Source organism: Stegostoma tigrinum, chromosome 12, assembly GCF_030684315.1.
Source record: "Stegostoma tigrinum isolate sSteTig4 chromosome 12, sSteTig4.hap1, whole genome shotgun sequence".
Taxonomy (NCBI): Eukaryota; Metazoa; Chordata; class Chondrichthyes; order Orectolobiformes; family Stegostomatidae; genus Stegostoma; species Stegostoma tigrinum.
In genome coordinates this window covers 32,322,346-32,347,065 of record NC_081365.1, presented here as the reverse complement: position 1 = coordinate 32,347,065, position 24,720 = coordinate 32,322,346, and the positions used below count along the sequence as shown (strand labels likewise).

The 24,720-nt window shown below is 41.3% G+C and overlaps 2 protein-coding genes across 3 annotated transcripts in view; one reads left to right on the top strand and one right to left on the bottom strand.

The window, feature by feature from the left end:
* Nucleotides 1–731, bottom strand: part of LOC125456890 (E3 ubiquitin-protein ligase DZIP3-like) — a 110,412-nt gene extending 109,681 nt beyond the window's left edge. Inside the window, exon 1 of the mRNA XM_048540404.1 lies at nt 663–731. The gene's annotated coding sequence lies outside the window, so the exon portion shown is untranslated. The remainder of the gene's footprint in view (nt 1–662) is intronic.
* Nucleotides 732–20,579: 19,848 nt separating this feature from the next.
* The window catches only part of si:ch73-264p11.1 (uncharacterized protein LOC100000923 homolog), a 47,908-nt gene continuing 43,767 nt past the window's right edge, over nt 20,580–24,720 (top strand). Inside the window, exon 1 of one of the 2 annotated variants that reach the window (XM_048540951.2) lies at nt 20,580–20,685. The gene's annotated coding sequence lies outside the window, so the exon portion shown is untranslated. The remainder of the gene's footprint in view (nt 20,686–24,720) is intronic. The other variant, XM_048540950.2, reaches the window with a different exon arrangement.

Sequence of the window (24,720 nt, the reverse complement as noted above, 5' to 3'; positions counted from 1 at the left end):
TAGAAGCTAGCTCAGATATTTCGGTTTTAACAAGCTCGACATATTTGTTAATAAATCGTTCACGAAATCGTTAAAACGGTTGCTTGGAGGAGAATACAAGTAAATTTGTGAATTGCACTGAATTTATAGATCGGAATTTAGAGCACTTGTCAGTTTCGTTAGTAATAACATTCACTCAATCGAAGGTGGGGGGCGCTAACAAATTGAAGAGATAATAGTGTGGAGTTGGATAAACACAGCGGAACACGAAAGCTGACGGTTCGGGTCTGGACCTTTCAGAAATGGGGAGTGGGAAGGGAGCTCAAATAAATAGGTGGGAGAAAAGATGGACAGGTTGTGTCAAGTCAAGGAGACCGGGATGAGAGGGAGGGTTGGTCATGGGATAAGGCCGGGGGGGTGGGAAGATTTTGAAACTGGTAAAGTCGGGCTTTTGGAACTTCACTAGTCTCAAAATCTCCCCACCCACGGCCTCATTCCCATGACCAGCCCTCCCTCTCATCCCCGCCTCGTTGACGCGACACCACATCCGTCTCACCATTCCACCTCTCTCCTCGCTGTTTATTCCAGAGTCCCCCTCCCACCCCGTCCCCGTTCCTGAAGAAGGGCCCAGACACAAAACGGCAGTTTTCCTGCTCCTCCTGCTGTGTTTCGGCAGTACTTACCATCTCGAGCAAACACTGACACCTCACGGCTGCGGTATTGTCCAACCCAACCACCAGGTGGAGCCAACCCCTAGCACATGCGCAGAGAGGGTTAGAAATCCTCTGGCTTTCAGGTCTCACGCGTTTAGTGAAGTTGGTCGACATGTTTTTCCGTGTTTAAAGGTGTTATGTAAACAATCTGCTGTTTGTGTGAAGGAAATGCTTTCTATGCACTTATTCGATGGATCTGCGAGATAACTTGTTAATGGACAGTTTGACTTTCCAGTGGATTAATGTAATGACATCGTGCAACTTATAGTGGTAGAATGTTAACTTCTTAAAAATTGCGTTTTAACATGTAACAGAATGTAGTACCAATGAATATCTTTTAATAATTTTTTTTTGCATTTTACTAAGCTTCGAAGCCGAAAGAAAAGCTGACGTGGGTAGAAAATGGGAGCTGGTGTGATGTCACAGGTGAAATGTGCATATGGATCACAGAGACATATTTAAGTTAGGCATCTATACTCCATGTTCCAAAAGGGCTAGAATCTATGTGCTGTGGTCACATGTTATGACAACAGGTTAGAACAAAAGTACTACAGTCATTTTTAGCCCCGAATTCCAAAATACGTTTTGCAGGTATGAAACATTCTGTGCATGACTGGTAAGGTATAATATCTAGAGGTGTCAAAGGAGCGTCAAACAGACCACTTTAATGCCTTCTGTTCTGAAGAAGGGTCACTGGATCTGAAATTTTAACTCTGATTTCTCTCCACAGATGCTTCTTGTTCATTCACAGGATGAGGGTTCTCTGCCTAGGCCAGCATTTATTGCCCATCCCTAATTGACCAGAGTGCAGTTAAGAGTCAACCACATTGCTGTGGATCTGGAATCACATGTAGGCCAGACCGAGTAAGGATGGCAGGCAGTTTCCTTCCCTAAAAGAACATTCGTGAACCAGTTTTTCCGACAATTGGCAATGGATTCATGAACAGCATTAGACTCTTAATTTCAGATTTTTAAACAAGGAAGGGACTAAATCAAAATAGTTTGTATGAAATATAATGTATCCAAAGTCATAAGGCCATAAGACATAGCAGTGGAAGTAAGGCCATTCGGCCCATCAAGTCAAATCCGCCATTTAAATCATGGCTGATGGGCATTTCAACTCCACTTACCCGCACTCTCCCCGTAGCCCTTAATTCCTTGTGAGATCAAGAATTTATCAATCTCTACCTTGAAGACATTTAATGTCGCGGCCTCCACTGCACTCTGTGGCAATGAATTCCACAGGCCCACCACTCTCTGGCTAAAGAAATGTCTCCTCATTTCCGTTTTAAATTTACCCTCTCTAATTCTAAGGCTGTGCCCACGGTCCTAGTCTCTCCACCTAACGGAAACAACTTCCCAGCGTCCACCCTTTCTAAGCCATACATTATCTTGTAAGTTTCTATTAGATCTCCCCTCAACTTTCTAAACTCTAATGAATACAATCCCAGGATCCTCAACCAATCAACGTACGTTAAACCTACCATTCCAGGGATCATCCGTGTGAATCTCCGCTGGACGCGCTCCAGCGCCAGTATGTCCTTCCTGAGGTGGGAGGCCCAAAATTGGACACAGTATTCTAAATGGGGCCTATCTAGTGCTTTATAAAGTCTCAAAAGTACATCACTGCTTTTATATTCCAACCCTCTTGGGATAAATGACAACATTACATTCTCTTTCTACCTGCAAGTTAACCTTTAGAGAATCCTGGACCAACACTCCCAGATCCCTTTGCACTTCTGCTTTATGAATTTTCTCACCATTTAGAAAATAGTTCATGCCTGTATTCTTTTTTCCAAAGTGCAAGACCTCACATTTGCTCACGTTGAATTTCATCAGCCATTTCCTGGACTGCTCTCCTAAACTGTCTAAATCTTTCTGCAGCCTGCCCATATCCTCAGTACTACCTGCCTGTCTACCTATCTTCGTATCATTGGCAAACTTCACCAGAATGCCCCCAGACCCTTCATCCAGATCATTAATATATAAAGTGAACAGCTGCGGCCTCAACATTGAACCCTGCGGGACACCACTCGTCACTGGTTGCCATTCCGAAAAAGAGCCTTTTATCCCAACTCTCTGCCTTCTGTCACGCGGTGCTCAACTGTTTCTGAAAGCCACGAGAGTACTGGTGGACATTGATACTCCCTCTACGAATGCAGCTCTTTTCATTATTTTTAAAACCATCACTTAAATAACCAATCACCCAATTAACAGTACTGCAAGCACAATCCACAAGGGGCCATGTAACCATGACAAATATCAAAAAAAAGGAAATAAGGGAGAGGATGAAAATGAACTGGTGATGGGTGAGGGAAATAATGCACAGCCTCTGCAGTGCCCAGCTATCCCTGAAAGCCTGAAAAGTATTGGTGAATACCACATGCTCCCTCTCAGGAAAGCAGCCTTTTTAAAAAAAAAATCACCAGTGCAAACAAATGCTCAATTAACCACTATCCACCAGGATCCTTTCCTTCCAGGGCTTCGGTTTCCTCCCACAATCCAAAGATGTGCAGGCTAGTGGATTGGCCATGATAAATTGCCCATAGTGTTCAGGGCTGTGTGGGTTGTAGGGCCATGGGTCTGGACGGGATGCTTCAAGGGTCGGTGTGGACTTGTTGGGCTGAAGGGCCTGTTGTAACGATTCTATGATTAATGACAGACAAAGAAGTGGGAGGTGTCTAAATCAAAATGTTGTTGTTATTGGGGAAAATACTACATGCTAGCCTCTAATGCCGATGCCCACCTTTCTCTGAAAGCCCAAGGAAAAAGAATCCAATTCATTTTTAATTTTGTTTTTATTAATGGAATCTGTGGTGAAATAATTGCGACCCAGCACTGACAGTGCCCACCTCTCTGAAGGTTTACGGGGGAGAACAGTTCTTTGTTTTGTTTTCAACCCAGCAATCAAATCACCCATTTGGCTGATCAAACAGATACTACCGCTGACTAGGTGCAGTACAACAATAACACATTTGGAGAAAGGATAGGAAAAGGGGGAGGGACTAAACTGAAATGAGAAAACAATTCTTTTTCTATATTTGAAAGTTTCTGTCACCAAATCACCATGGATTTTTGTATTTAACATAATTTCCTAATCAACCTGTCAGATGTTATGACACACTGCTGGAGCAGGTAGGACTTGAATACGGGTCGCTCAGTTCAGGGTTCGGACATTGTGTAGCCAATTGAATATTTATGTATAAAGCTCATTAAGAGCAATGCAAGCCATCAGAAGGTAAGAGGAAGGGAAGGCGTGGGGCCTAAAGCAAAAGGAGAACACAGTTCTTTTAAAAAAAATACCATTTCGACCACCAAATCACCTGCTTGACTCATTGAAAACTAAACAAGTTAATAAGCACTGCCCACCAGGGGTAGTTCTGAAGAAGGGTTACTGGACCCAAAATGTTAACAGATTCATAGAATCCCTACAGTGTGGAAACAGGCCCTTTGGCCCAACAAGTCCACACCAAACCTCAGAGCATCCCAGCCAGAACCATCCCCTATACCACCTAATCTACACATCCCTGAACAATACAAATCTTTCTTTCCACAGATGCTGCCAGACCTGAGTATTACCAGCAATTCCTGTTTTTTTTTCTGACTTCCACTATCCATAGTTTTTTTTGATGAAATGCAGGCTGTTTCTTCAGGAAGGATTCAAATTTGTATTTTTTGGACACTCAGCAGGCATGCCCACACAGTCCAGTTCAAAAGCAAAATACAGAAACATTTGTTCAATTTGGGTCAGAATAATGAGCTACCTTGTGCTGTATATAATAGGACTTGTCCCCATGTTTCAAAATGGCCATATATGTATGGAGTACCGAAGACACTGAGCAAAAATGATGATTTCAGAACTGCATACAATCCTATAAGTGTGGCTGAAATAAAGTCTTGTACAGCTGCAACATGACTTGCCAACTTTTATGTTCAGTGCCTTGACCAATGAAGGCAAGCAAGCTATATGTCTTCTTTACCACCTTACCCTCTTGTATTGCAACCTTCAGGGAGCTGTGGACTTGCACTCCAAGACCCTTCTATATATCAATGCTCCTAAGGGTCCTACCATTTATTACTATCCTCTTGCATTGCCTTACACTTGTCCAGATTAAACTCCATCTGCCATTTTTTTGCCCAATTGTCCAACCAGTCTATATCCTGTTGTATCCTTTGATAACGTCCCTCTGTACGCAATTCCACCAATGTTCTTGTTGTCAACAAACTTACAAATAACGCCATCTATATTTTCATCCAAATCATTTATATATATTACAAACAACAGCAACCTCAGCACTGATCTTTGGGGAACAGCACTTGGTACAGACCTCCAGTCAGAAAAATGTCCATCCACAACTACTCTGTCTTCTAAAACCAAACCAATTTTGTATCTAGACACCACAGTTGGAGCTGGAGGAAACTGGTGAATTTCATATTAAGGCTGTCAAACTATCAGCTCCTGAGACAGTATGTGAAATGTTGTTCCTCCAGTTTACGTGTGGCATCGTTGTGACAATGGAGGAGGCCCAGGATGAACATGTCACCCAAGAAGTGGGAGGGGCAGTTAAAATTGTTGGCAACCGGAAGGTGTTGCTTATCACATAGTGTGCAGACGCGCTACGAAATGGTCCCTGAGTCTACATTTGGTCTTACTGATGTATAGGAGGCCACATTGGGAGTAACAGACACAGTAGACCAGGTTGGAGGATGTACAGGTGAAGCCCTGTTCAGTAATGAAAGGTTTGCTTTGGGCCTTGGATGGAGGTGACGGGGGGAGGTGTAAGGGCAGGTGTAGCACTCCTGCGGTTGCAAGGAAAGGTGCTGGAGGTGGCTGTGTCAGTAGCGGCAGTGGACCATACGAGGGAGTCATGGAGTGAGCGGTCCATATGAAAGGCAAGTAGGGATGAGGGAAATACCCCTCATAATTCTGCATTCACCTATCACGCTCCCATCTACCTTGCCCCAGCCCCACTTCTCATGTTTATTTACTTCTGCGCTCCCTTCCCCGTCCCCATTTCTGAAGGAGGGACTCAACCCAAAACGTCAACTTGCCTGCTCCTGATGCTGCCTGACCTCTGTGTTCCTTAAGCTCCAATTGTGTTGTCTTTGACTCCAGCATCTGCAGTTCTTGCTATCGCCAATTTTGTATCTAACACTCAACTCACCATGGATCCCATGTAACTTAATCTTCTGGACCAGCCCACCATGATGGACCTCATCAAATGCTTTAGTAAAATACATGCCAACAACACCACTGCCCTACCTTCATCAATCATCTTTGTACTTCCTCAAAATAATCAATCAAGCTTGTGAGACAAGACATGCAAAAAGCCATGCTGACTATCCCTAATCAGTCCATTCTTTTCCAAAATGAGTAAATCCTGTCTCTAAGAATCTTCTCCAAAGTTTTCCCTCCCATGATGTCAAGGACACTGCCCTATAATTTCCTGGATTATCCCCATTGACCTTCTTAAACAAAGGAACAATGTTGACTATTTGCCGGTCTTTGGGGACCTCACTTCTGGCTAAAGGGGAAATAAAGATCTCTGTCAAGGGTCCAACAATCTCCTCCTGCTTTCCCGGAATAGATCCCGTCAAGTCCTGTAGTCTAACTTATTAGTTATGAGATATAAAATTAAGTTAAAATGGGGCAGTTTGATTGTGTTCCAGCCCAGAAAAATGCTGAGAACAATTAAAAAAAGGAACAATATTTGGTTCATTCTCTTCCCTAACTCGCAAAGAACTTTATTTCATATTTTCATTTTTTTTGGCAAAGGTGACCTTGCTGTGATCCACACACAGCATTACCAGAAGAAAAGCTGGTATAAACACACCAGACATTGATTTTGCATTTAATTTAAATTCCTGCACCTTCCTCATGCGCAATCAGATATGTGGTCAAGCAATCACAGGCCAAGACTGGACATCTTAAATTTACCCACAGCTGAAATAATTGGGACTGACAGAAAATTGGCCAAGCTAAATTAAACAGCAACCAGCAACTATTGGCCACTGAGAACAGTGGTAACTAAGGTCACAAAGGTTCAGGGGAACCAGTTACAACCAGACCGAAGGTAGTGTATTGGAGAAGTGCTGATCAGACTTTCTGGCACCTTGACTTTCAGCCATTTTACACATCCCTGGCCTGGCACCAATGAAGGGTGTTGGCATGACCCATGTTGGGTCCTTTGAACCTGTTCATAACCCCTTTGGCCAAAAACCATTGATCATTTGGGAAGGCATGGGGTGTGGTGGCGGGGGGAGGCATAAAGGTACAAACCTGGAAGCCGCCCCTGAGAGAAGACTCAGAACAACACACAGATTAGATGATTGTGTGACAACCCAAGAAAATACAGGAGAATGTCCACCCTGATCTGCGAGATCTACCTTTGTAGAAGAGAGCCAGCCTAAGGTCAGAGAAGAAGGAGGTTCCAACGCCCCAACTCAAACACAGGGATTGTTGTGGGTAATATTGTTTCTCAGAGAGATAGAGCTAAAAAAGAAAGTGAATGTTGTGGAAATTTGAGAAATGCTCACAAGGTATTTTTAATAAGGAATATTTTATTAATGAAATTGAGTTGAACCACAAACTAAATTCTGTGTCTCTTTGTCCATTTCACTGACACAAGCACTTTGTAAAGTGTTTTTAATGCATAGACTGGTCAAAATATCCAAAGCATGGACAACAGGTACCATGCTGAAAAATGTACAGAACAAGTTCAGGTACTGTATTGTTCAGACCCAGAATGCAAGTGAAAGAAATTAACATTCATGTTTCCTTGGCATTGCACCTGCACTTTGGTGCGAATGAGAGCAAACCAAAAGTGAAATTCTACTCTAATTGTTCCACCAGGAGAGGGGGATAAACTAAATGAAAGTTCTTCTTGTGGCCAGTTGTAAAACTAAATGCTACAGAATAGAATATCCCAAATATAATTCATGGTCAATACTTACCCAGTGAACTATTTGGAATGCTCCAATGGGTCTGGGAATCAAGTAAAGTGAATGATCAATTTTATTTCCCATTCCTAATTAATAGTGAATGATGAGCATTTGAGGCATGTTGTCTGAATAATTAAGACACTATAAAAATTAGCTATGGTAACAGCTATAAAGTTGTCATTGTGGAGAAGATGTCCAATTAGAACATAGAACAGAACAGCACAGTACAAGCCCTTCAGCCCACGATGTTATGCCAACCTATTGTCCTACTCTAAGATCAAACTAACCTGCATACTCTTCGTTTTACTATCATCCATGTGCCTATCTAAGAGTCGCTTAAATGTCCCTAATGTACCTGACTCCACTACCACTGCCAGCAGCGCATTCTACTCTGTGTAAAGAACATACCTCTGACATCTCCGCAACACTTTCCTCCAATCACCTTAAAATTATGCCCCCTCATGATAGCCATTTCTGCCCAGGGAAAAAGTCTCTAGCTATCCACTCTACTATTCCTCTCATCATCTTGCACACCTCCATCAAGTCACCTCTCATCCATCTTTGCTCCAATGAGAAAAGTTCTAGCTCCCTCAACCTTTCCTCATAAAATCTGCCCTCCAGTCCAGGCAGGATCCTGGTAAATCTCCACTGCACCCTCTCTAAAGCTTCCACATCTTTCCTATAATGAGGCAACCAGAACTGAACACAATATAACAAGTGTGGTCTAACCAGAGTTTTACAGAGTAGCAGCATAACCTCGCAGCTCTTAAACCCAATTCCACTGGGGGCAATTCTAGAGGGTGACCTTCTGTTAAAGCTTTAACTCACAAGCCCCCTTTGTCCCTCACTACTCCTTATTTTTAATAGGGTTTGTTAAATAAAAGTGTTCACATTTACTTTTAATGAAAAGCGATAAAAACTAATTCTATATTCATTGATTCAGTTTTATGTTACATTCTCAGGAACCAAGAAGGTAGAGGTTGATTTTTGATTTCTAATATTCATTGTGGGATTTGAAGCTCTTGTCAGAACATTCCTTGGGTGTTTTTTTTCCAATTGCCAGTTGAAGATTAATAGTAAATTAATTTATGCTTTATTCATTGGTATTGGCCAATCTTCCCATTCAAGTTTGGTACTTGATTTAGAGAATTTACTACAGAAGTTCTAGTTGTGTCTTATACATAGATACTTTAACTTCTCTAACATGCATCATCTTACTGTGATGGGGAGAACTGAGTTTTCCAATGATCCTGAGAGCAATGTCATCTGGAGCTCACACTCTCTGCAGGGTCTCACATTGTGGTAATGTTGAGGGACAGTTTCTAGTCAAAGAATGATCCAACAAGTTTTCAACAGTAGAACAGCTGGAGGAAAGCAGCCCCAATGACTGTGAAGGTAGGAGAGGGTTGAAGCAAAAAGATGGCCCCAATTGTCATGGTTTGTCATGCTACTCAAACTGGCCACCAACAGCCAAGGTCACATGGAACCTGATGCACTATGGAGCCTCATGCTGAATATCAACGTGAACAGACTTCTGTCGCAAAACCTGGACAGCATATCGAGATTCTTGCAAGGTTCAATCAGTGAGATCCCCACCAGGCCAATGCGAGTGTCTTCCATGAAACAGCATTTATTATCCTTGAGGCCCTGCTCCAAGGAAGCCAATACTGGTGAACATGCCATTGTGTCTGAATGCCTCAAAACGTTCACTCAGTAGGTTTTCCCTTTGCAGCTCTCCATTAGCCATTGCTCAATGCACAGTGTGATGGTATTATGGCTTTAAGACATGCATTTTGTCATATTTTTCATTACAAACCAGGTTGTGACAGAAGTGCCTGGCAGTCTGCTCCAAAGCCAATAAAATAAACAGCTTGTGAGGCCTTAGGGTTTATTTTTAAAGTTAGAACAATGGAAGCAGCCTGAATGGGTGGCATCAAGTTCCCACATGACCATGATTTTTAGTTTTAGTTTTTCAGTAGCAGTTGCTGAGGTCTTGAAGCTGATTTTGGACCCTGCAGCACATCTCTCCCTGCTATTGTCTTTCTCAGAGTTTTATCTTGATGTTTTCCCTCCTGGACTGGAGAATTGCATGTGAGATAACTGATTTTACTGAATTTGTCTTTGCCAAGGGTGCGTTTATTTTACTATATTGGAATAGTTACTGTCTATTCATTAAATAATATACTGTTGTGTTGTTTTCCAATGAACTTAAGTTATTCCAATTTCTTCTTTCTTTTGTTGTGTTTTAACTATTGTGTACGAATAAAGTGTTTTTTGCTTCAAGCAGATAGTTTGACCAATCAAATTGCATCTGGAATGCAATGCCTAGCACTCATTTAAAATTATGATAAGTTAGGGTCCAGGCTATCTTCTTCATATATTTTCAGGAGGGTTTGGTCAAGTTCATAAGAAACCGAGGCCTCTTGTCAAGATGAAAATCTCTAATTCTAGGTTGGGTTTAGGATTGTTGGACTCAAAGTGTTCGTGCTTTCATTTCAGATGTTGCATTCGGTTGGTTTAAACAGGATGTACCTCATATAATGATAGCTCTTTCAGTCACCAAGAGTTTCCTGAATGTGGAAGAAGTCATTCAGGAGTTTTACAGAAAATGAGCAAGGCAAAGCCTTTGGAATTGGCATTACACTGGAGTTGGGATTGCTTGTGTCTGTGAGGAAAGGGAAGGTAATTATAGCAATCATGCAGCATTTATGTCATTAGAATGTTAGGAAATGGCTAAAGTTCAGTTGGAAATGAAGCAGCTTGAACATGAAAAGGAAACGAAACAATTCGAATTACGATTAAGAGCAGAAGAAAAAGAAAAGGAAAGGAAGGCCCCATCAGCAGAAGGTAGGAAAGAGAGAGAAGACAGGGAGAAAGAGAGAGATTTTGAACTTTAGAGGTTGGAATTAAAAACTCAACGTTGACTTAAAATGGTGGAGGTAGAGGTGAAAGGTATCCGTAGTGATGAGAACAGTGATGAGATTTACTAGAATGATACCAGGACTGAGCGATTTTAGATAAAAAGAAAGATGAGAGAAATTGGTACTATTCTCCTTGAAGCAGAGAAGATTATGAGGTGACCTTATTGAAATGTTCAAAATGAACGACTTTGATGAGATAAAGAAGGATATTCAGTTTGTACGTCAGTAACCAGGGTCACAATTTCAGGATTGTCAACAAGAGAGATAGGAGTGAGATTTGGAGAAACTTCTTTACCCAGTGAGTTGTCAGGATTTGGAATACACTGCCTGGCAGAGTGGAAGAGGTGGATTCCATAGCAGGTTTCAAAAGAGTGTTGGATGTATATTTGAAAGTGATAAATTTAGAGGGCTATGGAGAATGGCAGCTCTTCCTGGAGCCAATACAGTCCTGGTTGGTTAGTTGATCTCTTTCCATACTATAAAAGTCTATGATTGTATGATTTGATAAGGATACGCTCAAGGTCGCCCTAAAACTTGAAGACACTCACACCACTGACTGGGAGGGGAATGCTGCTGACTGCTTAGCATCTTATATACAATCATCGAGGTACAGTAATTCACCTATGCGATGGAACACCAATGGCAGAGGAAGAAGAAGAAAGCCAATCTGGCCTGTAAATTGCATTTCCTCACATAACAACTTTTCCCTGCCGCAGAAAAGCTTGTGAATCCACATCAGGGCTCCTCAGCCACCTAAAGATTCATCTAGCCTGAGACATGACATCTTCAATTCTCAGGGACAGCTAAAGATGGCGTAGGTACGCTCTTATTTTACTATTATAGAATATTTATTTAAATTGAACGTTATTATTATTTCAGGTTTAAGTTTGACAAAAAGTTTGGCCTCAAACTGACATAGAACTTGACAATTCAATCCCAGCTCATTCATTGTACAGACTTGCTAATGCGAAGGGAATCTAGTTCTTTACTGGAGCTATCTGCTGTGCTTTGGTCCTTTAATGCCCTAAATATAAGCAGAGTGGTAGAACAATGAGACAAGTGCAGCTCCTAGATTAGTGACTGAAAAGACTATTGAACTGTTGAAATCATGCTTTAAATGCCTGTATTGAGCAGGCATATTTCTAAAAACATATGAAATATGAGCAGGAATGGATCATCTGGAGACTGCTCCACCAGCCAGCTAAACAATAGCTGATATTCTATAATCAGTGTTATTTTTACTATTGAGAAACATATCGATTTCTGTCTTGCATATAATCAATGACTGAGCTTTCACAGACTCTGGGGTGGAAAATTTCAAAGATTCAGTATTGTGAAGAAATTCCTCAACCTCTTAGTCCTAAATGGTCTTCCCATTATCCTGATACTGTGTTCACTGGTTCAAGTACCCCAGCCAGGGAGAAAAAAAAATCTTCATGCATCTATATCGTAAGGATTTCGTGATGAAATCAGCTTTCATTTTTTTGAGATCTGAAGAATATCAGCCCAGTTTCCTCACTCTCTCCTCACAAGACATCCTGCTATCACAGGAATTAGTCCTGTGAGCATTCATAGTGTTCTTTCCAGGGCAATATCTCCTTCCCTAAGCAAGGAGTCCAAATTGTAGTCAGTACACTAGGTGTTTCCATAAGGCTCTCTACAACTGCATAAAGATATACCTCAATTCTTTTTTGCAATGAAGGCCAACATGTGGTGGCACGGTAGCTCAGTGGGTAGCACTGAAGCCTCACAGCACCAGGGACCCAGGTTCGATTCCAGCCTCAGGTGACTGTCTGTGTCAAATTTGCACATTCTCCCCGTGTCCGCGTGGGTTTCCTCCCACAGTCCAAAGATGTGCAGGCTAGGTGGATCGGCCATGCTGAATTGCTTGTAGTGTTCAGGGGTGTGTGGGCTGTAGGGGGATGGGTCTGGGTGGGATGGTCCAAGGGGCAGTATGGACTTGTTGGGCTGAAGGGCCTGTTTCCACACTGTAGGGAATCTAATCATGTCTTTAACCTTCCTAAATGCTTGTTGCTTCTGTACGTCAGTTTTTAGTGGCTCACAAGAACACCAATGTCTCTTTGGACATCAACATGTCTCAACCTCACACTTTTTAAGACATAGCTTACATTTCTTTTTCTAACCACAGTGGATGACTTCAGACTTTTTAACATTATTTTTATAACAGATTGGAACCCCAAAATATTTATACTTTTCTTTCACTTTAAGAAACGAATGGTGTCTTTTTTTTTAAAGAACTGCTACAGGAAAAGACAAACTGCAGGGTTAAATTCAGTGACTGCCTGACAAAATCCTGTGTGAGGGAAATGGAATGTCACAACCAGGGAAATGGCAAACTGGGAGAGACTTGAAAAGAATAGAATTTCTCTCTCTACAGATGCTGCCAAATCCGTTGAGTTTCTCCAGCATTCTCTGCATTTTTTTTCAGGTGTCCAGCATCTGCAGTTTTTTTGCTTTTACTGTAGTATAGTCATTCTTGCAATGAGGAAATGTGGCAGCAAAATCTTTCTTCATTTTATTCATTCATGAGTGTTGCTGGCAGGGCCACCATTGTTGCCTATTCCTAATTGCCCTTAGGAAGGTACTTGTGAGTTGCCTTCTTGAACCAAATGGTGAAGGTACATGTACCATGCTGATAGGGATGGACTTACAGGATTTTTATCCAGTGACACTGAAGGAATGGTAATATACTTCCAAGTCAGAATGGTGAGTGTCTTTGAGGTGAGACAGCAGGTGGCGACCTTCTCATCTATCTGCTGCCTTCTAGATGGTGCTGGTCATGGGTTTGGAAGTTTCTGTCTATGTAGTCTTGGTTAATTGCTGCAGTGTCACTTGTAGCTGGTATACATTGCTGCTATGTGTTTCAGTGGTGGAGGGGATGAATGCCTGTGGATGTGGTTCCAATCAAGCAAGTTGCTTCGTCCTGGCTGACATCAAATTTCATAAATGTTGTTTGACTAGCACATTGTGACAAGAGAGGAATATTTTATCACACTCTTGACTTGTGCTGTATGGAAGGTAGAGAGGGTCTGGGGAGTCAGGAGGTGAGTTACTTGCTGCAGGCCTAACATCTGACCTGATTTTGTAGCCATATTAACTACACAGCTATTCCTGGAATGTTAACTCTGATTTCTCTCCACTGATGAGGCGAGTCCTGCTGAGCTTTTCCAGCAATTTATATTTATGTTTCTGATTTCCAGCATTTGCAATTCTTCGCTTTTGTTTTACATCTAGTTGTGCCTGTTACTGCTCCTGACACACCCTCCTGCAATTTTCCTTGAACCAATGTCGAACCTCTGGCTTGACGATAATGGCAGAATGGGGGGGGATAGGCCTGGTCACACATTCTGTTGGAGTATAATGGTGCTTCTGCTGATGGCCCATAGCACTTCATGGTTTCCCAGTCTTCAGGTGCTAGATCAGTTTGGAGTCCATTTAACACAATTATGGTGCCACATGACGCAGTGAAAGGTAATCTCACTGTGAAGACAGGGTTTCATCTCCGCAAGGACTGTGCAGTGGTCACTTTTCCTGATACTATCATAGACAGCTGAATCTATAGCAGGTTGACCAGTGAAGATTATATTAAGTATAATTTTCCCTCTTGCTGATACCCTCACCAACTACCGTAAACCCCATCTGGCAACTGTGTCCTTTGACACTTGACCAGCTCCATCAATAATGGTGCTTCTGAGGCACTCTTGGTGATGGATATTGATGGTCCCAGCCCAGAGTACGTTCTGTGCTGTTGCCAACCTGGTGCTTTCTCCAATGCTGTTCAACATAGAGAAGCACTGATTCGTCAGCCGAGGGAAGACAGTACGCAGAAATCGATAGGTTTTCTTGTCCATGTTGACTTAACAATCGAAAATTTCTTGGACTCCAGATTAAATGTTGAAGATTCTCATGGCAAATCCCTCCTGACTGCATACCACTGTGCTGCTACTAATGCATGGTCTATTCTGTCAGTGGAATAGGATATATTCAGGGATGGTGATGGTGTTGTCCAAGACATTGTTTGTAAGGTATGATTCTGAGAGTATGATTGATTCAGTGTTTAACATTAATAAAAGGAATTACAGTGAAATGAGGGTAGAGTTAGCTAAAGTGAACTAGGCGATAGGTTAGCAGGAAGGACAGTAACCAAACAGTGGCAGACATTAAAGGATACAATTAATGACTCTCAGCAGAACTACATCTCAGCAGGGAGGAAAGATTCTCAGAGAGGGATAAACCAACCATGACTAACCAAGGAAATTGTGATGAATATTAAGTTGAAAGCTAAAACATAGAAGGATGCAAAAGGAAGCCCTCAAGACTGGGACAAATTCCAAGTCCAGAAAAACAGGATAAAATTTAAACTATGACGGCAAAGTAGGAACAATGAATATAAAAACTGACAGAAAGAGGTTCTTTACACATGTAAAAAAGAAAGAACATAGAACATCACAGCACAGTACAGGCCCTTCGGCCCTCAATGTTGTGCCGACCTGTCATCCTGATCTCAAGCCCATCTAACCTACACTATTCCATGTACGTCCATATGCTTATCCAATGACGACTTAAATGTACCTAAAGTTGGCAAATCTACTACCATTGCAGGCTAAGCGTTCCATTCCCTTACTACTCTCTGAGTAAAGAAACTACCACTGACATCTGTCCTATATCTTTCACCCCTCAGTTTAAAGCTATGCCCCCTCGTGCTTGCCGTCACCATCCTAGGGAAAAGGCTCTCCCTATCCACCCTATCTAACCCTCTGATTATTTTATATGTTTCAATTAAGTCACCTCTCAACCTTCTTCTCTCTAATGAAAACAGCCTCAAGTCCCTCAGCCTTTCCTCGTAAGACCTTCCCTCCATACCAGGCAACATCCTGGTAAATCTCCTCTGCACCCTTTCCAAAGCTTCCACATCCTTCTTACAATGTGGTGACCAGAACTGTACATAATACTCCAAGTGCGGCCACACCAGAGTTTTGTACAGCTTCACCATAATCTCTTGGTTCCGGAACTTGATCCCTCTAGTAATAAAAGCTAAAACACTGTATGCCTTCTTAACAGCCCTGTCAACCTGGGTGGCAACTTTCAAGGATCTGTGTACATGGACACCGAGATCTCTCTGCTCATCTACACTACTAAGAATTTTACCATTAGACCTGTACTTTGCCTTCCGGTTACTCCTACCAAAGTGCATCACCTCACACTTGTCTGCATTAAACTCCATTTGCCACCTCTCAACCCAGGTCTGCAGCTTATCTATGTCTCTCTGCAACCTACAGCATCCTTCTTCACTATCCACAACTCCACCGACCTTAATGTCGTCTGCAAATTTACTAACCCATCCTTCTACGCCCTCATCCAGGTCATTTATAAAAATGACAAACAGCAGTGGACCCAACACCGACCCTTGCGGTACACCACTAGTAACTGCTCTCCAGGATGAACATTTCCCATCAACTACTACCCTCTGTCTACTTTCAGCAAGCCAATTTCCGATCCAAACTGCTATATCTCCCACAATTCCATTCCTCCGCATTTTGTACAATAGCCTACTGTGGGGAACCTTATTGAATGCCATGCTGAAATCCATATACACCACATCAACCGGTTTACTCTCATCTACCTGTTTGGCCACCTTCTCAAAGAACTCAATAAGGTTTGAGAGGCACGACCTTCCCTTCACAAAACCGTGTTTACTATCCCTAATCAATTTATTCTTTTCTAGATGATTATAAATCCTATCCCTTATAACCTTTTCCAACACTATACCAACATCTGAGGTAAGGCTCACTGGTCTATAATTACCAGGGTTGTCTCTACTCCCCTTCTTCAACAGGGGAACCACATTTGCTATCCTCCAGTCATCTGGCACTATTCCTGTAGACAATGACGAGTTAAAGATCAATGCCAAAGGCTCGGCAATCTCCTCCCTGGCTTCCCAGAGGATCCTAGGATAAATCCCATCCGGCCCAGGGGACTTATCTATCTTCACCCTCCGAAGGATTTCTAATACCTCTTCCTTGTGAACCTCAATCCCACCTAGTCTAGTAGCCTGTATCTCAGTATTCTCCTCGAAAACATTGTCGTTTTCTAGAGTGAATACTGTTGAAAAATATTCATTTAGCGCTTCCCCTATCTCCTCTGACTCCACACACAACTTACCACTACTATCCTTGACTGGCCCTAATCTTACTTTCATCATTCTTTTATTCCTTAAATACCTGTAGAAAGCCTTAGGGTTTACCCTGATCCTATCCGCCAACAGCTTCTCATGTCTCCTCCTGGCTCTTCTGAGCTCTCTCTTTAGGTCTTTCCTGGCTACCTCGTAGCCCTCAAGTGCTTTAACTGAGCCTTCACATCTCATCCTAACATAAGCCTTCTTCTTCTTCTTGACCAGAGATTCCACCTCCTTTGTAAACCACAGCTCCCGCACTCTACAGCTTCCTCCCTGCCTGACAGGTACATACTTATCTAGGACACACAGGAGCTTTTCCTTGAATAAGCTCCACATTTCTAATGTGCCCATCCCCTGCAGTTTCTTTCCCCATCCTATGCTCCCTAAATCTTGCCTAATCTCATCATAATTGCCTTTCCCCCAGCTATAACTCTTGCCCAGTGGTATACACCTATCCCTTTCCATCACTAAAGTAAACATAACAGAATTGTGATTGCTATCACCAAAGTGCTCACCTACTTCCAAATCTAACACCTGGCCAGGCTCATTACCCAGTACCAAATCTAATGTGGCTTCGCCCCTTGTTGGCCTATCTACATACCGTGTCAGGAAGCCCTCCTGCACACACTGGACAAAAACTGACCCATCTATAGTACTCGAACTATAGTGTTCCCAGTCAATATTTGGAAAGTTGAAGTCCCCCATGACAACTACCCTGTCTCTCTCACTCCTATGGAGAATCATCTTTGCTATCCTTTCCTCTACATCTCTGGAACTATTCGGAGGCCAATAGAAAACTCCCAACAGGGTGACCTCTCCTTTCCAAAGAGAGAGGTCATATTGAACATAGGCCCTTAGAAAGTGAACCTGAAGAGATGGTTTTTGGGAAAAAGGAAATGGCAGAGGAGTCAAATAAATATTTTGCATCAGTCGTTACAGTGGAAGATATTTTGAACATTCCATTAATACCGATGAATACAGAGGGAGGAATTAAATACTTTCACCATCATAAGAGAGGTATGATCAGACAACCTTATGGGATGCATGTACCATAACATTATTACAGGTAATATTAGACAAACTAACAAAGCTAAAGGCAGATAGGTCCCCTGGCTTGTATCCTAGGATCATAAACGGGGTAGCTATAGAGATAGTAGATGCATTATTTGTAATTTTCCAAGAATCCTTAAAATCTGGCAAAGTATTAGAAGATTAGAAAACTTGTCAATGTAAGACCTCTATTCCTAAAGGGAGGTAGGCAAAAAGCAGGTAACTCTAGCCTTATATCTATTGTTGGAATATATCAGAATCAATTATTAAGGAAATAATACCAGAACCGTGAGAAAATTATAATCTAATCAAACAGAGTCAGCATGGTTTTGCGAAAAGGAAGGTGTGTCTGACTAATTTTTATTCAAGACTGTCCTAACAGAGTGGGTAGAGGGGAGATACTGTATTTGAACTTCCAGAACCTGTTTTGACAAGGAACCTCACAAGACATTCAATCATTTGATAAGGGCCTATGGTGTTGGAAGTAGTATATTAGCATGGATAAATAATTGGTGAATGGCAGGAAATAGTGGGTGTAGATAAAGGGTTCTTTTTCAGATTGGCGACCTTTGTCCAGTGGGATTCTATAGAGTTCAGAAAAAGAGAATGCACTGTAGTAAATTTAGAGACAACACAAAAATAGTTGGAAAGGCAGCTTGTGAGAGAGGTATACATTGTTTACAGAGAGGTGTTGATATGATATGTAAGCGGGAAAAAATGTTGGCAAATGGAATTGAATATAAAAAAAAGAGAAGTTATTCATTTTGGGAAAAAAACAAAAGAATAGAATGTTATTTGAATCGAGAAAACTGCAGAAACCTGTAATACAAAGGGACTTAGAGGTACTGGTGCATGAAACACAGAAAGATAGCACATGGGTTCACCAGGTAATCAAAGAGGTTCATGGAATGTTAGCCTCTATTTCATGGTGTTTAAGTTATAAAACTAGAAAGTCTTACTGCAACTGTACAAGGTGTTGGTGAGACCACATCTGGCGTACTATGAACAGTTTTGGTCCCTTTTTTTAAGAAAAAATACTATTTCATTGGAGGCAGTTCAGAGAATATTCACTAGGATAATCCCTGGTATGGAGGGATTGATTTGTGAGCAAAAGTTAACCAAGTTGGGATTCTACTCATTGGAATTTAGAAGAATGAGAGGTGATCTTGTTTAAACATTCTGGATTTTTAATAGGTATTGCGGGATAAATGTTGAGAGGATGTTTCCCCACGTAAGACAGTTTAGAACTAGAAATGAGATAGTAGGAATTGCCGATGCTGGAGAATCTGAGAAAACAACTTGTAGAGCTGGATGAACACGCAGGCCAAACCGCATCAGAGGAGAAGGAAGGCTGGCGTTTCGGGTCTGGACCTTTCATCAGAAATGGGGGAACAGAAGGGGATTCTGCAATAAACAGAGAGGGGGAGGTGGATGGAAGGTGGATAGAGGAGCAGATAGGTGGAGAGGAGACGGACAGGTCAAGGACGCAGGGACTAGAGAAATAGTCTCAGAATTAAGTAGCACCAATTTAAGACTGAGATGGGGAAGAATTTCTTGACACTTTGGAACATGCCACAGAGAACTGTGGGAACTGAGTCCTTGTTCGTATTTAAATTTGAGATAGATAGATTATTGATCAGTCAGAGAATCAGGGCAAAGGGCAGGAAGGTGGAGGTGTAGAGTGTCAGATCAGTCATGATCCTATTAAATGGCAGAACAGGATCAAGGGGCCAAATGGCCTACCCCTGTTTCTGTTTCTCATGGCCTCAGTTAGTAAGGAGGATTTTGCAGGGCTGTTTTATTTTCAATACCACAGTCATGTGTCAGGCAACCTATTTTATTTCATTCCTTTCTTTAAACTTTGTAGTGCTTGACACAACTGAGTGCTTGCTGATTTCAGAGAGCAGTTTAAGAGTCCACCACATTGCTGTGGATATAGAGTCACATATAGGCCAGACCAGATCAGTATGGCAATTTCCATTGCTGAATGGAAATTAGTGAAGTAAGTAGGCTTTTCCAACAATTGACATTGGTCCATGGTGATCATTGGTCTTTTAATTCTAGTTTACCATTGAATTCAAGTTCCCATGTGGTACCTGGGTCTATGGATTATTACTTCCGTGACAATACCATCAGGCCAAAACATTCCCTTAAACTGAAATGAAACAGCAATGTCGGAATCGTCAGTTCATCTCTTTTAATGTAACAGACAGAACATTGGAGACAACTCCCTCCTTCTTCTTTGAAATAGCGTCACTGTATTCTATATGTCTACTGGAGGGCAGATGGGTCCTACACCAGCACTTCATCTGAAGCCATCCTGATCATGCAGCATTGCAGACAATGTCAGCTTAGGTTTTGAGGTCAATAGTATAAAATGGTACTGTGACTTACAATCCTCTTTGTCAGAGATCAGGGTGAAACCAAATGAGCAATGGCTGACACTTAGAGGAAACTCTAGCCACACGAAACTTTTAAAATTTGAGGGTGTGAAATTAACTGGACGTGTCTTCAGTAATTGACAAACATTGTCCTGCTGAAACCATATATTTTGTTAGACTGTCAATTTCATATGTTATGCTAAGTTTACTATCTTCCATGCAGTTTAGAGTTACTGCATAAAATATAGGTAGATTGGAAACTTTTACCTTTATGCTATTAAAAGCTGACGTAATGGATCCTGTGGTTTTCAAGTCAGCAATATGGTGAAGCATTGCATCACTAATGCATTTTTTTAAATTCACGTCTGACCAACAGCATTTCATTAAAGCGTTTTCCACAGAAATGATCTATATTGCATGAAAGGAACATAATTGCTGATTTCTCTACCAACTTGTATCGATATTGCCAAACAAAAGTAACATTACATTCCACAGAAGATAAGGTAAGATTGCAAAATGACAAAGATATATAATTAAGCTTAGTAAAGTTATGAAACAGGAGCAAAAGCCGTAAACTAGGCTGCATGTCATTTCTGCATACATGTTCGAACTAAAGCATTCAAATTATTCATAATGGCTATTATATTTCACACTTTGTGCTATTTCAGCTGGTACAGAAACAGTCTGGCTAGATTTTTGATGTTGAATTTATCATGTAGTTAGATATACTTGCACACTACAGTACTGATATGATGAAAATTTCCTAATAAGGCAAAAGTTTTGAACAGGCAACGTGTAAAAGTTTAGTGAATTCTTCATTCACTTGTAATCTTGATGTAACAATATTTCTTGCAATGTGTTGATATGCTTACAATATTAATATTGTCAGTTGCTCATTTGTAACAGCAGTAAACACTGTATTGTTAACACTGAGAGTAATGAAACAAATGGCTGATGGTGTCAAGCAAGTTGACCTAATTACTTACCGTCAGTAGAGAGAATGACCGATTTGGATGGGATGCACAGTGCAGTAACATAGTGTGTTACGGGATTAGTAGTCCAGAAGCCTGGGGTAATGTTCCAGGAGTATGAGAACAAATCCCTCTTGGCAGTTAATTCAATTAATATATGTTCCTTCTGCTGCCGGTATAATGTGGTTACAGTATGCACCATTTTAAAATGCATGGCAGCCTCTCACCAAACCTTCTTTGGTGGCAGTCTCCAAACATTGAACCTTGACTATTGAGAAGTACAAGAGTACAGTTGTATGAGAATACCATGACTTGCAAGTTCCTCTCCAAACAACACATATCCTGACTTGAAAATATATCATAATCCCTAATTGTTGCTGGGTCAAGCTTCTGGATCTCCTATTTCAATGGCCTCTCAATTTTTACTTCCACATATAGAGATTTGTGTATTTACATCTGCAATATTACTGCTCCTCCTTTAAAACTGTACCATTTAGTTAAAATTGCCTCCTCCTTATTCCTAGCAAAACATACCACTTCTCAGTTACTGGCAGTAAAATTTGTCACGTCTCAGCTCAAATTGACAGTCTATGTCTTCCTAAAACCTGCTATCATCTTCGCTGTTTACTACATTTCTCAGTTTACTCTTACACCCAATTTTGAAATTAAGTCCTGTGCTTCGGGGTCCAGATCATTGGTACGGGTCAAGAAATGCAAAAGTCCTAATAATCCCACTGAGGGGACATCATTGTGTACTTCCCTACATTACAAAATTACAGCTACTCATCCTACCACTTGATCACCGCTACACCCTGCTTTTTGTCACTTATCACATTTTGTAGCCATGTTGCCAATATTCCATCAAACACAGAGGATTTAATTTTTCTAAAAATTCTTTCATATAGCATTTTGTCAAATGTGATCTATGAATCCACGTACACATCACCTGCATTGCTTTCGTAAACAATCTCCTTACCGTTCCTGTTGGAAGATGTCTGGAACCAATGGATACAATCTCAGAGAAAGGGGCAGTCCATTTAAGAGTGATACAGAGAGGATTTTCTTCACTCAGAAGATGGTGAATCTCTGGAATTCTCTACCTCACAGACCTGTGGAGATTCAATCGCTGAATAGGTTTAAAACAGAGATTGACAGATTTCTAGGTAGTAAAGATATTACGGGATATGAAAATCCTGTCGAAAATGCTGTTGAGGTCGAAAATCAACATTGAATCAAAGAGTTGGCTTTATAGGCCAAATGATCCACTGCTATACCTATTTCTAATGTCCTTATATTCCTCTGCAGCTGCTTCAAAGAACTCAAATTGATCAAATTTGATTTGCTGCAAATAAATCCATGCTGATTTAACTCATGCTAATCGCCAATTAATTTGTCTCAATTATAATCTCCCAAATAGTTTTGCTGACTGATCTGTAGTTTTTTGGTTTATCTCTCTCCATTTTAAATAAAACGGAGCATGATAATTGTAATATCTGTTAAGGGTTGGAAGATTGTTGCCAGAGGCAAGCAATTTGACATTGTTATTTCTCTCCCTAATGCAAGATGCATTCCATTCAGACATTGGATTTTTTATGTTCTGATTGACTATTGATGAAGTGCATCATCTTTATTCTGTTTTTATCCTATCAGACGTTAATAGTGCTTAGTCTGTTACGGCTATATTAGCAGCATTCCATTCTTCATAAGTCTTTAAGACATAGAAGCAGAAATATATCCTTCGGCCCATTGAGCCAGTTTAAATATTCAATCAGCATCACTTTCCTGCCTTATTCCCAAAACCCTCGCTTCTCCACTCTTTAAAAACCTGTCTGCTCCAGCCTTGAATATAATTAAATACCCAACCTCTACAGGCCTCAGTGGTAAAGAATTCCACAGATTCACTACTCTCTGAGAGAAGAAATTCTTTGTCATCTATATAGATAGATTGGAGAGTTGGGCAGATAAATGGCAGATGGAGTTCAATCCGGGCAAATGTGAGGTGATGCATATTGGAAGATCTAATTCAAGAGTGAACTATACAGTAAATGGAAAAGTCCTAGGGAAAATTGATGTACAGAGAGATCTGGGTATTCAGGTCCATTGTTCCCTGAAGGTGGCAACGCAGGACAATAGAGTAGTCAAGAAGGCATATGACATGCTTTCCTTCATCGGACGGGGTACTGAATACAAGCGTTGACAGGTCATGTTACAGTTGTATAAGACTTTGGTTCGGCCACATTTAGAGTGCTGTGTACAGTTCTGGTCGCCACATTACCAAAAGGATGTGGATGCTTTGGAGAATGTGCAGAGGAGGTTCACCAGGATGTTGCCTGGTATGGAGGGCGCTAGCTTTGAAGAAAGGTTGAGTAGATTAGGATTATTTTCATTAGAAAGACGGAGGTTGGGGGGGAACCTGATTGAGGTCTACAAAATCATGAGGGGTAGAGACAAGGTGGATAGCAAGAAGCTTTTTCCCAGAGTGGGGGACTCAATTACTAGGGATCATGAGTTCAAAGTGAGAGGAGGAAAGTATATAGGAGATATGCGTGGAAAGTTCTTTATGCAGAGGGTGGTGGGTGCCTGCATTGCCAGCGGAGGTGGTAGATGCAGACATGATAGTGTCTTTTAAGGTGTATCTGGACAGGTACATGGATGGGCAGGGAGCAAAGTGATACAGACCCTTAAAAAATAGATGACAGCTTTAGACAGAGTATCTCGATCAGCGCAGGCTTGGAGGGCTGAAGGGCCTGTTACTGTGCTGTATTTTCTTTGTTCTTTGTTCTCTATCTTATGCTCCTTATTCTGAGATTCAGCCCACTGGCCCTAGATCTTACATAGGGAAAAACCCCTTTCTGACTTTACCCTTAGATTTTGTAAGTTTCAATAAGGTGGGCTCTCAATATTCAAACTTTCATCAGTACTGCCCAAAACTATTAAACATCTCCTCTTTAGAAAATCCCTACATACTGGCAATCAACCTAATAAACTTTCAGTGGACTTCCTTCATTGTTAATATATCTTCATTCAGATAACAGAAAAAAAACTGCTCATAGTATTCCCGGTGTGGTTGAACTAGCATCTTGCATAGTTTTAGCTTACTTTTATACTCCATTCCTTCTGAAATAAAGGTCAATATTCCCCTTACATGCCAGCTTTTTATGATTTATGCACAAAGTTCCCAAATCCCTTTGTGCTGCAGATTTCTGCAGACTGTCTTCATTTAAATAGTATTGAACTCCCCCATTCTTCCTGAAAAAATGCATAGCATCACATATTTCACATTATATTTGATCTGCCAAGTTTTGCCCACTCTCTTAACCTGTCAATATCCCTTTTGCGGACTCTTTTGTGTTATTCTCACCATTTGTCCTTCCATCTATTTTCGTGTAAGCTGCAAAATTGACTATAGTACACCAATTTGCCTCATCCAAGTCATTAATACACATTGTAAACAATGATTTAATCAGCACTGACCCCTTTGGCACTCTGTTAATTACAGGTTGCCCAACTTGTCATCCTGAAAATGTCTCTCTCATCTCACTTTCTGCCTTCTATTAGTTAGCTGAT